This window comes from Pteronotus mesoamericanus, unplaced genomic scaffold (assembly GCF_021234165.1).
Source record: "Pteronotus mesoamericanus isolate MK-2021 breed Mesoamerican mustached bat unplaced genomic scaffold, CSHL_Meso_final contig_180, whole genome shotgun sequence".
In the NCBI taxonomy this organism is placed as follows: domain Eukaryota; kingdom Metazoa; phylum Chordata; class Mammalia; order Chiroptera; family Mormoopidae; genus Pteronotus; species Pteronotus mesoamericanus.
The window spans coordinates 2,478,896-2,493,568 of NW_026555076.1; positions in this window are offsets into that span (position 1 = coordinate 2,478,896).

Consider the following 14,673-nt stretch of genomic DNA (forward strand, 5'->3'; position numbering starts at 1 on the left):
CAGCATAAGAATATCTACACAAATTGGTCACTGAATGTTTGCTAATACTTTCCTAAAATATCCCTATTACTGTGTGTATCATTTTATACTTGCAAATGTCTCATTAGTACAGGAATATTGATAAATTTTGTACTCCTTTTGCAAAGTGTAAAAAAAAAGGGCTGATTGGAGATTATTGGTAATGCAATTTTAATTCTTCCCTTGAGAGACTAGGGATTTACATCTCCTAAGATCGCTGTCACCTACCTTGAAAATAATTGGCAAACCTTGAACTATACATATAGAAATATATTTGCCAGTTATAGAAGCAAAATCATTGGCACATTTATTCCTTGAGTATTTCTGACAACAGTATAAATCACCACTAGAAATTATTTTGTGAATTTTGGTGACTAATTGATAGTCAATATCTGATTATTTGCAACAATGGAAGGAAGCAATAATATGATTTCAAAGGAGTAGATGATATAAAAAATGTTTTTTGCAGACTTTGCATCAAAGTTTGTGTGGTTAAATTTATTATTAACTGATACATGACATATTGTTAATATTCCCATTAATATCATTGATGTATTATCAATTATTAGTATTAACCATTACATAATTTATTTTATTAGAGAACACACTTTAATATTTATAATATATACTTCAGCACTCTTACTACCTTATAATAAACTTGATCTTTATATTTCTCACAGTTCTCTGAGTTTCCCTCTGGACTGTGAGCTCATTAAAGCCATGGGGACTGCTACTTTTCTTTTACCAGTGCGTTGGTTTTGAGCATAGTTGTTCAAATAACTATGTATGGAATGATGTAATGGAGGGGTCAATGAATAACTTTCAAGAAGCAAATGACACTATTCTGAGAATACTTATGGAAATAAAAACTAGAGAAACACAGGTAATTATATATAATCAAATGCTACAACATATATTAATATAAAACAGGTCACTTTGTGCTATGAAAAAAATAGTTTTAGAATGAGTCAGAACTGTCTGTGTATGATTCTTGAAGAGATGGGATATGAATGGAGATTTGGTTTGGGTTAAACCATGAGCGATGTATCTGTGAACAAGAGAAGGAGAGAGAAGGTACTTCAAAGGAAGCTGAATGAATAAAGGATGAATGTAAGATGAGGTTTATGCAAGACATACTAAGTCTGAAGCAGAAGATTCTGGTGTTTTTTTTTATTTTAAAACTTTTTTCTATTATTATTATTATTATTATCATCACCAGAGAATTAGGGAGTTGAACTAAGCATTCTTTTCATTAATGATATGCGGTATTTACTTGTTCTTCCATTAATCTCAAACTGCACTCCATTCCCTTTACCTTAATAGGCACCAACAATACGTTTGATATATCCTTAGGCATGTTTATATTTTTTTAAATACTGTTGTTTTAATTTGTTTTTAATTTAAATAATCTGTTTCTTTTCAATGAATTTTATTCTGTTTTGTACTCTTCTCTGCCAACACCAAGATACATTAATGTTGCAGAACAGACCTCTAGTTCATTGCTTCCCATGGACAGATAAATGCCTGGTATGTCATTTACATAGGCCTAACTCCAGTCAACCACATCTTGAGACCCAAGCAAGAGGGTCCTTGTGCTTTATAGTGTCTCATTCTTGTCTTCTGGCTGTGCCTTCACTGAAGGGTAGAGATCTCGTCTGGTGGTTCAAGAGAAGTTCCTCAAGAGCCCTCTGCTGCCCACCCCCACCTTACTTCTAGACCGTATTTCAGATACCTAGTTTGCAAAGTTTTCTGCTCAAATGTCCTTATATGTTTTCCAGCTCTGGACTGGAAGTGTGGCCAGTGGGCGGCTGTGCGCAGGGCTTGTGGATTAGGTTGTCTTTGTACACTGGAGTGCCCCTGTACCGATAGGTGACCCCCCTTGCAGTATTAGAGACAGCAGGATGGAGGTGCTGGAGGAGGTGAGGGTGACATAGCAGAGGGTGGGTGGTAGGAACACTGAGGTACTTGTCTTCTTAGAGAAAGAGATTTGTATGGAAAAATATGCCTAAAAATGAGTTTAATAAGTATGAATTGTTGCCAAAAAATTCAACTCCTGGGTAGATACCCAAAAAATAACCTCCGAAACAAACGCAAAACTCAACAAAAATATAAGCTGAAACATGTAAAGAAATTTATTTCAGCATTATTTATGGTGTCACTTACATGGAAACAATCAATCTATAACTGGAGTCCAATTAAGTCATGATTAGATTATTTATTCTTGTTAACTGATTGTCTATCTATCATTTGTCAACTATCTATCATGTACTGGCTATCTTAACATAACATACAAATTATATAACTTTTGTTTGCTTTAAAATCTTTAACTATTATATTAATAATGATGTAGTTCTAAATAGTTTATTTTTATGTTGTCTTCTTTAGTCTTGGGAATTTTAAAAATTAGCATACTTTATTTTTCAGAGTAGTTTTAGAATTCTAGAAAAAATAAGCAGAAATTATGGAGGGTTCCCATATGATCTCTCTTTCTCTCTCTATGACCTCATTTCCCCCTGTATGCATTGGTGTGGCACATTCATTAAAATTAATGAACTGATATTCAGACATTATTATTAACTGAAGTCATAGTTTACATTAGGGTCCATTCTTTGCATTGTACAGTTCTGTGGATTTAGCTAAACATTTAATGTCGTGTGTGCACTACTACATAATCATAAAAAATAGTTTCATTGGCCTGAAAATCTTCTCTGCTGCACCTGTTTATTCTACCCTCTTTTTGACCGCAACCTGTGGTAGTCACTAGTGTTTTTCTGTCTTCATTGGTTATGTTTTCCACAATGTCATAAAGTTAAAATTCTGCAGTGTGTGACTTTTTCAGACGGGCTTCTTTTACCTGGAAATATACATTTAAGTTTCCTCCATGTCTTCTTGTGGCATAATAGCCCATTTCTTTTTATCACTAAATAATATTCTATTGTATGGATACAATACATTTTTTTATCTATTCATCTATTGAAGGACACCTTGGTTGCTCCCAAGTTTTGGCAATTATGAATAAAGCTGCTATGTGCAGGTTTTTCTGTGGGTAAAAGTTTTAAACTAATTTGGCTAGATACCTAGGGGTACAATTGCTGTTTTGCATAGTAAGACCACGGTTAGCTCTGTAAGAAACCACCAAACTGTTGTCCAAAGTGTGTATCCCTATACACCAGTGATTTTCAATCAGTGTGCTGCAAGAATTTTTAAAACATGTGATACCTAACTATTTAGTCAGGGGTACTGGTGTCTTTTCCCTTAGGATGTCAAAAAAAAAAAAAAAAAAGACAACAGCCAACACAACAATGGCTGTATGGTGTGACTGAATCAAAATTATACCTATTTTTTGTCAGATTGGCCAAAAATATAATATATTTTTGGTGTGCCACAAAATTTTAGTAATTAGTTTGTGTACCATGAGAAGAAAAAGGTTGAAAATCACTGCCATACACCATTCTACCTTCCCACTACCAATAAACGACAGTTATTACTCCACATCCTCACGTGCATTTGGTGTTGCCAGTGTTCTTGATTTTAATCATTCTTTTAGGTGTGTTTAGTATCTCCTTGTCAAATCGTAAGAATATTCTCTATACTCATACATGTATTTACTTCTCTCTGTTTGGATCTAACAACTTCTGAGAATGATGTAAATACAAACAAGCAGAAAAGCACATGAGTTTTAGAAGGTGCAGGGAGGTGGAGGGGAACAGACAAAGAATAGAAGAGGGACACAGGGGTCTTCCACTCAGCTCTGCCCTTTCCTGTGAAACTATAATCTTGCTTGAGCAAAGGGGAGCCAGACAGTTCTAAATTTAAGATCAGCCCTGCTCCTTGTGAGTACAGGGCTGTGGCAAGTTTATAAATTGAGACCTGCATATGATAATCCCATATGTTTAAATGTTAGAAATCAAAGCAAACAGTTGAATCAATGTATTCTATACATTTACTTTGCCAAAATTACTTCCAAAAATTTGGAGACTTTATTTAATTGTCTGATTAAAGAAGATTTTATTAAATGATAGTTCAAAGTATTTCTAATAAATACTGTAGCTCTATATATCTGTAGCTATACCTGTTCAGTAGTGGTTATCATCTTTTTATAATTTGTATTAAAATAATGCTTTTGTAATCTTTTGTTATAAAAATCTGGTTTTCCAAGACTGCCGTTTTAGACAAAGGCCCATTGTTATTTGTACATTCGCTGCAAACCTTCAAATACTTTCATGTATCTTCCTGAGTTTTGCACTTCATATGCATTTCTCTCAGAGCTATGGTGACTAGACATTTAAAGTTAGTATAGAATAATGATAATAATTTTGGCTGTGACACTTGGTCTTAATGAAAGATATTACTGAAAAGTTAATGAGACAGCTAGATTTGCAGGGAACAGGATCTTATTCAGACATGCAAACTATTTATTTATTTATTCTGCTGTCTATAGTTATATTAACAATACAAATTCATGGGAATGACACCCTTTTGACATTTTTCTACTAGGTGACAAAATCACCATAATCAGGCCACATAATGATAATGACAGTGTTTGGCCTTTGCAGTAGTCTTTTAGCTAAAAACCCTTAGGAGATATCAATTAACTTTTTTCCATCTTACCTGTAGAACAGCATTATCCATATTAAAAAGTGGCCTTGGCAGAAAGGATAGATATGTCTAATGTATCTAAATTTAAACAAATCAGGAAATACTTTTCTCTCTGTTCAGAGTTTACTTCCCTACCTTTTCCCCCCCCTCACAATTGTTGTACAGAGCATATGGTTATGAAGAAAAAAAAAAAAAAAGAGAGAGAACTCAATGACACCAGAAATCCATTATATGTGAGAATGTTCAGGAGGAGATTTAGTTATGGTAGTCGACACACTTCTTGCCATAATCAGTCCTAGAGCGTTTTAAATCACGTCCATCTGTTACTGCTTCTGCAGTTTTTTTGAAAGACATCAACAACACAGAGTGTACTTCAGGCAAGTGAGTACTTTTGGCAAGTGCACACTTCCTCGGATTTTTACTGCAAATTCCTATGTAATTTTCTTGTCTGATGGATTGGGCTGAAACAATTGAAGGCCATCAGGACTGGATTTGTCCTTCAGAATCATGTCCTTGGCTAGAGTCAAGATAAAGTGGCCTCTATAAATTGTTTCTCCATATCCTCATTGCCTGTTGGTTGATTGGTTTGTGTGCTTTGTTTTTTGACTGTTTGCTGTAAAGATTTTCTGAAATATAGAGGTTACTATCACTCAAGCATAAGAAATCCTCAGTCCATTTTTTTATAATTGCTTTCATGGTGTTATGATAGGGAAAAAAATATCCAAAGTAAGTAAACAGGGAGAAAAGAAAATAGAATGCTGTATTAAAAAGGAAGGAAAAAGAAGACATTTTCTTTTACTATAATAATCAATATAAATGGGTGAAGTGTCCTTAATTAAAGGCAAAGTTTCTTAGATTATAACAAAAAACTAATATAAATTTTAATCAGAACAGAATAATACAAGCTGTGAAAGAACTAACTCCTTAAAAATGCTTGTTCCTAAAATTATAGCTATAATCACAAGTCAAACTGACAACAGGAAGTTGCTAAGATAGTTTTTCTGACTATTCATTAGTTTTCTTGCATTCACCAGCATCTGAATAAGTTATATTTTGTAAGTGTTTTAGCTTTTTTGCCCTCATTTACCTTATATGTTGTTGTCAGGAAACATTCAAATTTTACCTAAAAGTACTTTTCTACTATGGGACATTATCATTCTATTATTAAGATTAGCTTATTAGAGTTCATTTTTACAATATATTTTAGTAGGATATATTTGTTTTTTCATAATATTATGAGCAATGAGTTGTGTATATATGCTTTTTGTATCTTACAGAAAAATCATAAATTTAACAATCTTATCCTTAGAGATATGCTGGCTTGGAATTCTCAGAGAGACACTCTTCCATATGTTTTCTTTCATCTGTGAAAATATGTCATATGGGCAGTTTTCTTCACTTCAGAATCAAAAATGGTATATTTTAATTTGTTAGTTTTAGAAGAAACACACTCAAAATTGTAAAAGTAAACTCTTAAACAAAGATCTCAGAATTCCATGGTGGTTAGACTCTAAGGGAATTTAAAAGCATCTGTACTTATATTTTTATTTTTTAGTTGCAAAATCCATGACAGCTTGGCAAATAACAATTGGAAATTAATTCCCCAGATAATTTCTATACTTTATATGAAAACCATCTTACATGACTTGAAATATGATGCAAAATCTCAGCTTTCGAAGGGCTGTTGGTGAATTATATTATACTGATACTACCTAAAAATATGATGATAATGTCAGCAATGCTCGCTTTGCACTGATATTAGCTTTGCATCTAAGGAGCAAAATTCCTCTTCAGAACTTAAAGTACTTTAAATGGTTGTCAAAGGACAGGTATCTTGTCTAATAAAACTTTTAGTCTAAACCCAGGGTCACATTATGTTTATCAGGATGTTTAATAAATAGGAAACAAGTGAAATTAACACTAATTATTATATATCTACTGCATCTGAAGGTCATAAAGGAAAATGATTTTGATCTCATATTAAATTTACATATTATTACATATTACATATTAATTTACATATTATTACATATTAAAGGAAGGGAAAATAATTCACTGTGAGAAAATATATTACATGTGTGTAATAAATATAATATGTGTTTAATCAAGTAGAAACATGTATTGATAATTGTATCATTAAATTAAATTTATGAATATACAACATATATATATATATATTTTTTCCACATATAAAGGTTCCTGGAAAATAGGCCTAGGTGGAGAGCAAGGATGCCAGAATAAAGTATATTCTAACTTTACCTCATATTTATGTTAAATATATTAAATATAATAACTTCTTATATCTGTATGTATGTACACACACAGAGACACACACATACTTTAGTAAAATATATGGTAACCATTGATTGTAATTGGAGTTTGGGGATTGAGATTTGTTGAGGACAAAGGCAGGAGAGTATCAAACCCTTCTTCACCTTCAGCCGGGGCAGTGTTAGATTATCAGAGGCCGTTGGAATAGTGTGTGCTTTCCACTAGAACTTTTAGTTGCATTTGTTGGTGGGAACCATTTTGATTATAGGTACATAGTTTCAAAACTCTGCTCAGAGAAATTTATTTTAGGAACTCAAATCGTAACACCATAGTTTCTATGTAGGAAATGGGCACAGAAATATAACAAGAAAGCATATTATGGATTAATGGAGCCCAGTGGGGAAAAATGATTAAAAAGGACTGTGATTTTGAGTAAAATTTGAGAAAGGAGAATGCTTTTCATAACTGGGCTTGTAAATGAAGAGGCATCTTTTTAGTTCCAACTTTAACTTTTAAATTTGTTCTTTAAAGAAGAAAAGAGCAAAAAGAATTATGATTTTCTTTTTTAATACCCAGACCAAAACCTAAGTAGGAACTTTTAAGCTGTTTGCTTTCCTCCTGTGTCATTTATTTAAATCCGTAGGATTTAGTTTTTTGCATTGCAACCGCGTTCACGTGGACTCCTTGCATTCCATCATTGTTAAACTGATACATTATTTTATTTGTGGTAAAAAAGAAATCATAAATATCTGTTGACTCTAATGACCAATTTTTAACTTAACCAGCTTCAGAAAATACAGTTCCTCTGCACCCTCACCCCAGGGGTTAGTAGAAACCCTTTGCATTAATAATATGGAACATCAAACATAAACAGAATAATTTTTTGGCTTCCCAGTTCTGTTACATTCATGCTGTTTACAAGGCACTGCATGATATGCAAAGTGGTCTTAGTTCTAAAAGGCAGCCTTGCAATCATATATCATGAAGAGTATGTATATTAACATAAGGCCAAAACGTCGTATGTTGATGACTGTGGATTTACTCTTCATTGTGCTACCTGGACTTTAACTTCCTATCACTGATTGAAATCCTTATGAATACAATTGATAGCGATATCAAGGCTGGAACTGGGACAGTTGAAAGTGTTTGAAACATAGAGAGATGTCTTCAGAGAGACTTGAAAGAATAATATTGAATATTTATTTTTCAAATGACTTTTAAAATAGAGGACAGGTTTTCAAATTACATAACTATGTATCTAAATTTATGGATAAGCACACTTTTCAAAAGCAAAGTTGAGAAGCTGGTTATATGTTCAAAGGGTCCCAATGGCTTGCAGATCTAGTTGCTGACTCAAAAATTTTATGGAGTACAAGAATTTTTCAATGAGCCAGTATTAGGCTTTGCAAAAGTCAAGCTGTGTGGACAGTAGTTCAACATTTTAAGGACATAAAGGTACTTTTTTATTCAGTCATTACTCTGGTTGTGTAAGCTAATACAATGCCTGGAGATACAGTCATCATGCAAAAGTAGTTTGTTTTGTTTGTTAAATCAGATTTTAGCACTTATTGTACATTTATTGTGCCCAGAGTACTTTTCAGGTAGAAGCAGGGGAAAGAACTGCCTGACAGAGTGCTCACTTTGGGGAGCTTACTATCCAATTAAGTACACAACCTATAAATAACCAGAATGGCCTCAGGTCTAAAACATACATCTACTGTAAAAATACCAAACTTATTAGAAAAAGAAGAAAAATGAGGGAGTAGTCAGAAGCTTCATGTGGTCTAATTATTGTGAACAATACCTATATTTGGTTAGGGAGAATTATAAAATAAACCGTTATATTTTATTTTACCATCTGATTAGCTGATTAAGCAGGAGCTGGCATGGTGTTAAGAAAGTCTCAAACAACTGTGTAAATGTGAGTGAATTAATGCAGATCGTTATGCAAAACAATGCTTTCAAGTGAGGTTCTGGGATGTGTTTTAATCGGAAATAAAGCCTCAAACCAAAAGTATGGTTTGACCAACTTGGTTATAAAAGTATGAGAGCTCATACCTTAATATTGAAAAATAGTTTAAAGAACCTAAAAAGGATCCTTAAACCTACCTTTTTTTTTTCCTTAACCAGAAACTAACCACTACCTAATTATAGTGTTAGACCAATTTCCTCCTTGGATTCTGAATGCAGCACTTCCAATCTTACCATTGCCATTGAATTTGTACTTTGATAATGTATAAAATTCAGTTAACGTGCCGTAGAGTTGGAGTTAGGTTTAGAGTCAATTATCTTTCCTCCATCATCTGTCACCTCCTTTGTTTCTGTAAATCATCTTTCTACACTAGGTTCTTGACCACTGGGAGACTTTCATGACTAATTCAGCCTTCATTGAACTGTACCTTTAAACTTTTATTGGGTATATTATTTAGCTTCAAATCATGTTATGTGTCAATACTCACTACTGTTTTGTGTATATTTAATTCTTCAGTGATTTTTGTGGGTGCCTTAAAGATATAAAACAGAATACTTGGTATTAAATACGTTAGTTATTTTTCAAACTAGGTTATATTTTACTTTCTTCTTAGAAGATTACAGGCATATCTTTCCAATTTTTTTGTGCTATTCTTAGAACAAAATAAACAGGTAGATGCTAAACAAATGTTTTGTGATTAGTCACCATTTGCAGTTGAACCTCAAGTGTATTAGCTGTGCTAAGTTGCAGAAGTCATAGCCTAGAGAGGAACAATTCACTCTAATTTTTTATAATTATTTTTGCTAGTAGAGACATTAGATGTTTATGAATTTAAGAGCAAACACAGAATTTATTCTGTTAGGGCTTCATGATAAAGGAATGGCGAGCTTCATGGGGTCTCTGATGGGTGCCCCCTGCAGGAAGCACCTCTTTCACTCTTGTTGCCTGAATCCTCTGTGTCTATGTTTCTACTCTGTCTCCTATGGCCTCTTGAAATAGGAAAAATAATTAAGAGCTTAGGTGTCAAATATTATTTATGGAAGTGGAAACTAAAGAATAAATTTATTTTTAAGGATCCTCTCGACTACCTACTACCTGCAGAAAGAGATCATTATTTGCTTATGTGATGGAGTGTCGTTTTCTAAGCATCATCTAGAAACGAATGAGGACAAGGAGTCAGAGAAATTAACTCAATGAAATTTAATACATCATGACACACAATGTACATGAATTGAACAAACAATGTTAAACAAAAGCAGCCAGCCGCCAAGCATTACATATTGTCTAATACACTTACCTAAAAACAATACTTGTTATCCCCAGGGTGGTACTGACAAGAATGGAGCAAGGAGGACATTCTGGAGTGCTCCTTATGTTCTCTCCCTTGATCTGAGTTCCAGTTGCATGGATGTGTGTGATCCCAGCTTGTGATAAACCTATTCAGTTATATACTTAGGAGATGTATTATTTTCTGTATGACATTGTTTCTCAATTTAAAAAATGTTAAAAAAATAAAGGAAATAAGTATGTTAACATAAAAGGTGAAAAGAACGGCAAAGTCTTTTTTCTCCCATTGTATTTGGATGGTTTTCTGTGGAAAAATATAAGTGAAATCTCCTCTATGTTTCCCTTTACATATTTAATTTACTAATCAATTTATATCAATTTATCAATTGCTTAGTCCACATCAAAAAGAAAAAGAAAAGAAAAGAAAGAAAGAGAGAACAGGATAGGGTTCCTGGGGAAAACATTAGCAAACACGGATTTACATTATACACTGTACCTAACCTTCATAGTTATTCAGAGGAGATCCTGAGTAATGAACAAAATGTGTGCAGATGTACAGTATGCAGTTGGGCCTTGAAAAATGAGTACTTTTACTTGAAATGTTTGATTCCAATTTTTAAATTAGAATTTTAAAAAATGATAAGGATAATTTTTGGAATAATTGTAGGTGAACATGTATTTGCAAGAAATAATACAGAGAGACCCTGTACACTCTGTCCAGTTTTCACAATGGTAACATTTTGCACAACTGCTATTACAGGATATTGACATTGATACAGCCTACTGATTTGATTCTGATTTTTTTCAGATTTACTGTGTGTGTGTGTGTGAAATTCTAGGCAATTTATCACCTATAAGGCTCGGGTATACAACACCACAGTCAAGACACTGAACAGCTTGACCATCACACGAATCCCTTTTGTACCTTTTTATAACCATACCCAACTCCTCTTCTTTCCTTCTCCACCCTCTCCTACCTTGTCTTTAACTCCTGGAAACCACTAATTTGTCTTCTATTTCTAAAATTTGGTTGCATCAAAAATGTTATATAAATGGAATTGTACTCTATGTAAATTTTGATTTTTTCCCTTCAGTATTTCCCCTAGTGATTAATCCAGGTTGTTGCATGTATGAATCATTTGTCTTTTTTTCAGTACTGAGTAGTATTCCATGGTATGTATGTGCCACAGCTAGTTTAACCATTCATTTCTTGAAGGATATCTGGACCGATTCCAGTTTTTGACTATTAGAAGCCAAGCTGCTACAAACATTCCTGTACATATATTTGATTCAAGGAAAGCAAATTTGTGAGGTATGAATGGAAATAAGATTAGATTATCAGGGGTGTGGTTAAAAAAAGACAGACTTTAAAACACAGGTGGAGATATTTAAACCTGATACACTAAATAAAGGGCCACTGTTGGCTCCTTAGTAGGTGAGAGTCTTGTTGTGATAATTCTGAATCCAATACTGAAGGCAGACAAGGTACAGTAGTTCTCCACCACGGCTGAATGTTAGACTTATGCAGGGAGCTACGCCACAGGCCAATAAATCAGAGTCTCTCTGAGTGGGACCCAGGTATTCATAGCTTTCCAATTTTCTCAGGCTAAACCATGGTGGAGCAGGACTGAAGGCATGTAATCCAATTGTGAGGTAGCTCCTGTAATTCAGGGGTAAAATGGAAAGGAATTTAGTCACAGGGAATAAAACAAACTGGATAGTCTAAAGGGAGAAATGTCAGTGCTCAATGATAGAGAAGATACGGGGAAGAAGACAGAGAACGGATCAAGTGGTTTCCAAGGTTCTAAGCTAAATTGTAGATTGTGTAATATTTATGGGGACATGTTTGGGAAGTCTTTGATGGCGATGATTTATTTAATTTGATGATAATTCACTCAGGTAAAGATTTCTTATAGGCAGCTGGAAATTTTTATACTAAAAATTATTCATCCATATCCCCCATATAAGAAAAAGCTTCATTTTTTTGTATTAAAAACAAACTTCTATCCAACTTATCAGACACTGATGTTTTGTTAAATGCTTCCTTTTGCAGTTACTGAGGTGATAATATTGCTTGTCTTTTGCGATAAACAAATCTCAACCCTGGATACTCACTACCATAAACTGAAATGAAAACACATCTTCATAATATATGAAATTAGTTATAGCTCTGCTGTGGGAATGGCAATCAGATATTCAAATCTTGGCAGCAGCAAAGAAGAGCCAAGCGACTTTCATAATGTATTTTTAAATGAAAGTAATAAAGAAAACTCCATTTCATTAAGTGCTTGAAGAGAGCTTCTTGAAAATGTGTTCTGTTAGAGAAACCCAGTTCCCAAGTGAATCCAGTCTCTCCACAGTAGGTGAGTTTATTTTCCATGGTGGCTGAGTTTGGTGCTATTGAGTTGTTTTCCTTGTCACCTTAGGCAAGCTTGATGGTTAACGGGATCGCTAATAGGATACGCAGTCAGTTATGGAGTTCTAAACTAGCTTGGATTAGCTATGACTAAAATCAATTACCACAGTCCACTGGTCCACAGAAATTGAGGGTGGGGGGAATCTCATTTCTGTTCCTAGTGAACAGCTGTACTCAGTTCCCAAGAGGAGAAAAATATTACTAGCAAAATTGATGCTAATTAGCACCCATGTTGGCAGTCAGAATAGAGACACTGAGAACATTTGCAAAATGAGACTGGTTAAGGGCAGTATAAATTTGTCACTAAAATTAGTCACTAAAATTAGTCACTAAAATTAGTCAACTGTAATAAATGGCTTTCCAGTGATTTTCTGAAAACCCATATTTTTCACTTAATCAACACATGAAATTAAAAAACAATTTTGTGATTGATGTGATATAGGTTATGCATTTCATTATTTATCCAATTATTTTTACTTCAAAATATCCAATATCAGCAAACTTTTGTACAACCTCCAAATGTTACTGGCTCACTATATATGTTTTCTATGACAAACATTCTGGTAGATTAGCGTTGACAAGCTTTAGCCAGTCAACAAAGATTGGTCTTTTCCTGAGCAAAGCAAATAATAATTCTGTTGGTTGTCCCTTAAAATTCTACCTATAGATATTCATTTATTTAGCTTGATACTTTGAACTTAAAAAATAGGAACAATATAGCTTTTCAAGTATTAACAACTTAATGTGAGTGAATTTTATATTGTTACCTGAATATACATTGAGGGTAGAATGGTTGGAAGAATATAAGAATCGTAAAAGAGACTAAAAAAATAGGAAGTTTGCAGATTATATTTCTAAACATAGTGCATAATTTAGGTATCAGTTGGGTTTAATTAGTACTTTTATCTTACATCTTATGGCATCATTTTCCAAGACGAAATATTCCTTGTAATAATATCATATTTTATTACAAATAAATCAATACTGTGGTGGACAGCTTCATTGAAAACAGACTTTATTTTGTAAAAGTCATTCAATTTAGCTTCTGCAATTTATAACTGACATGCTAGGAAGGACTGATGTCTAAATTCAATCAAATATTTATGTTATCATTTTTCTTTCAAGATGGAATTGTCAATAGAGAATACTGGATTAGGCAGCTGGTGTGACAGCAAGCATTTCATGAGAATCTTTGATTGTAGTGATGTCCTTTACTGACATGCCTGTTCTTTCCTGTTAAACAGTGAAGTAAAAAGTAAGAGGTTGGAAGGGATTGAAAACAGTCATTTAAACTGGCTGATTAAACTTTCCTGGTAATTCAACTAATACATTCAAAACCAATTAATATTTATGTAAGAGGCAATATTTTTATCCTTTGCTGACCAGCAAAATCCTCAGCAATGATCTTCCCTCTCGAGGAATGAGTCTTGTGCCCTTCATTCCTCACACCTATGAAGAAGGACAAAACTAAAATCTGTTTCTGATAATATTACATTCTTTATATAAGAGCAAGTAGACAAAAGAGAGTACTGGCCCATCTTTAAAAAATTATCTTGATTCTCATTACTTGTCCAGTTATTTTTCATATTCCTGTTTGCAGTGATGTTTTTGAGAGAGTTACCTCTACTTACTGTCCTAAATTATTCTCTTAATCTCTTTTAAACCTACTCAAGTTGGTTATCTGTCTCCTTTTTAAACCAGCCTTGTCGATTTTACCAGCAACCTTCATGTTGATAAGTATGAAGTCATTTCTTGGTCATCACTGGAATAGAAGGCTACTTTATGTTGATTGGGCATTTCCTCTTTTTTTTCTTCCCCTGGATTTCATGTTGTCTCACTTCTCATGTGGTTCCTTCTCAGCCTCCTTTTGTTTTTTTCCCTCCTTGATCCTTTAATGTCAGATTGGTCCAGTACTCTCTTTTGTCTCCTTGTATTCTGATTTATACTCACCTTTTTGTTAATACTATCCACTCTAATGACTATAGTATTGTACTACTTGTTCTCAAATCTCAAGAGTGTATCAGTCTCCTGGTCTCCTGACATTATCTAGCTACTTGGACATCTCTACCTAGTTGTCTAATAGACACCTGAAACACAACATGTCCAATAC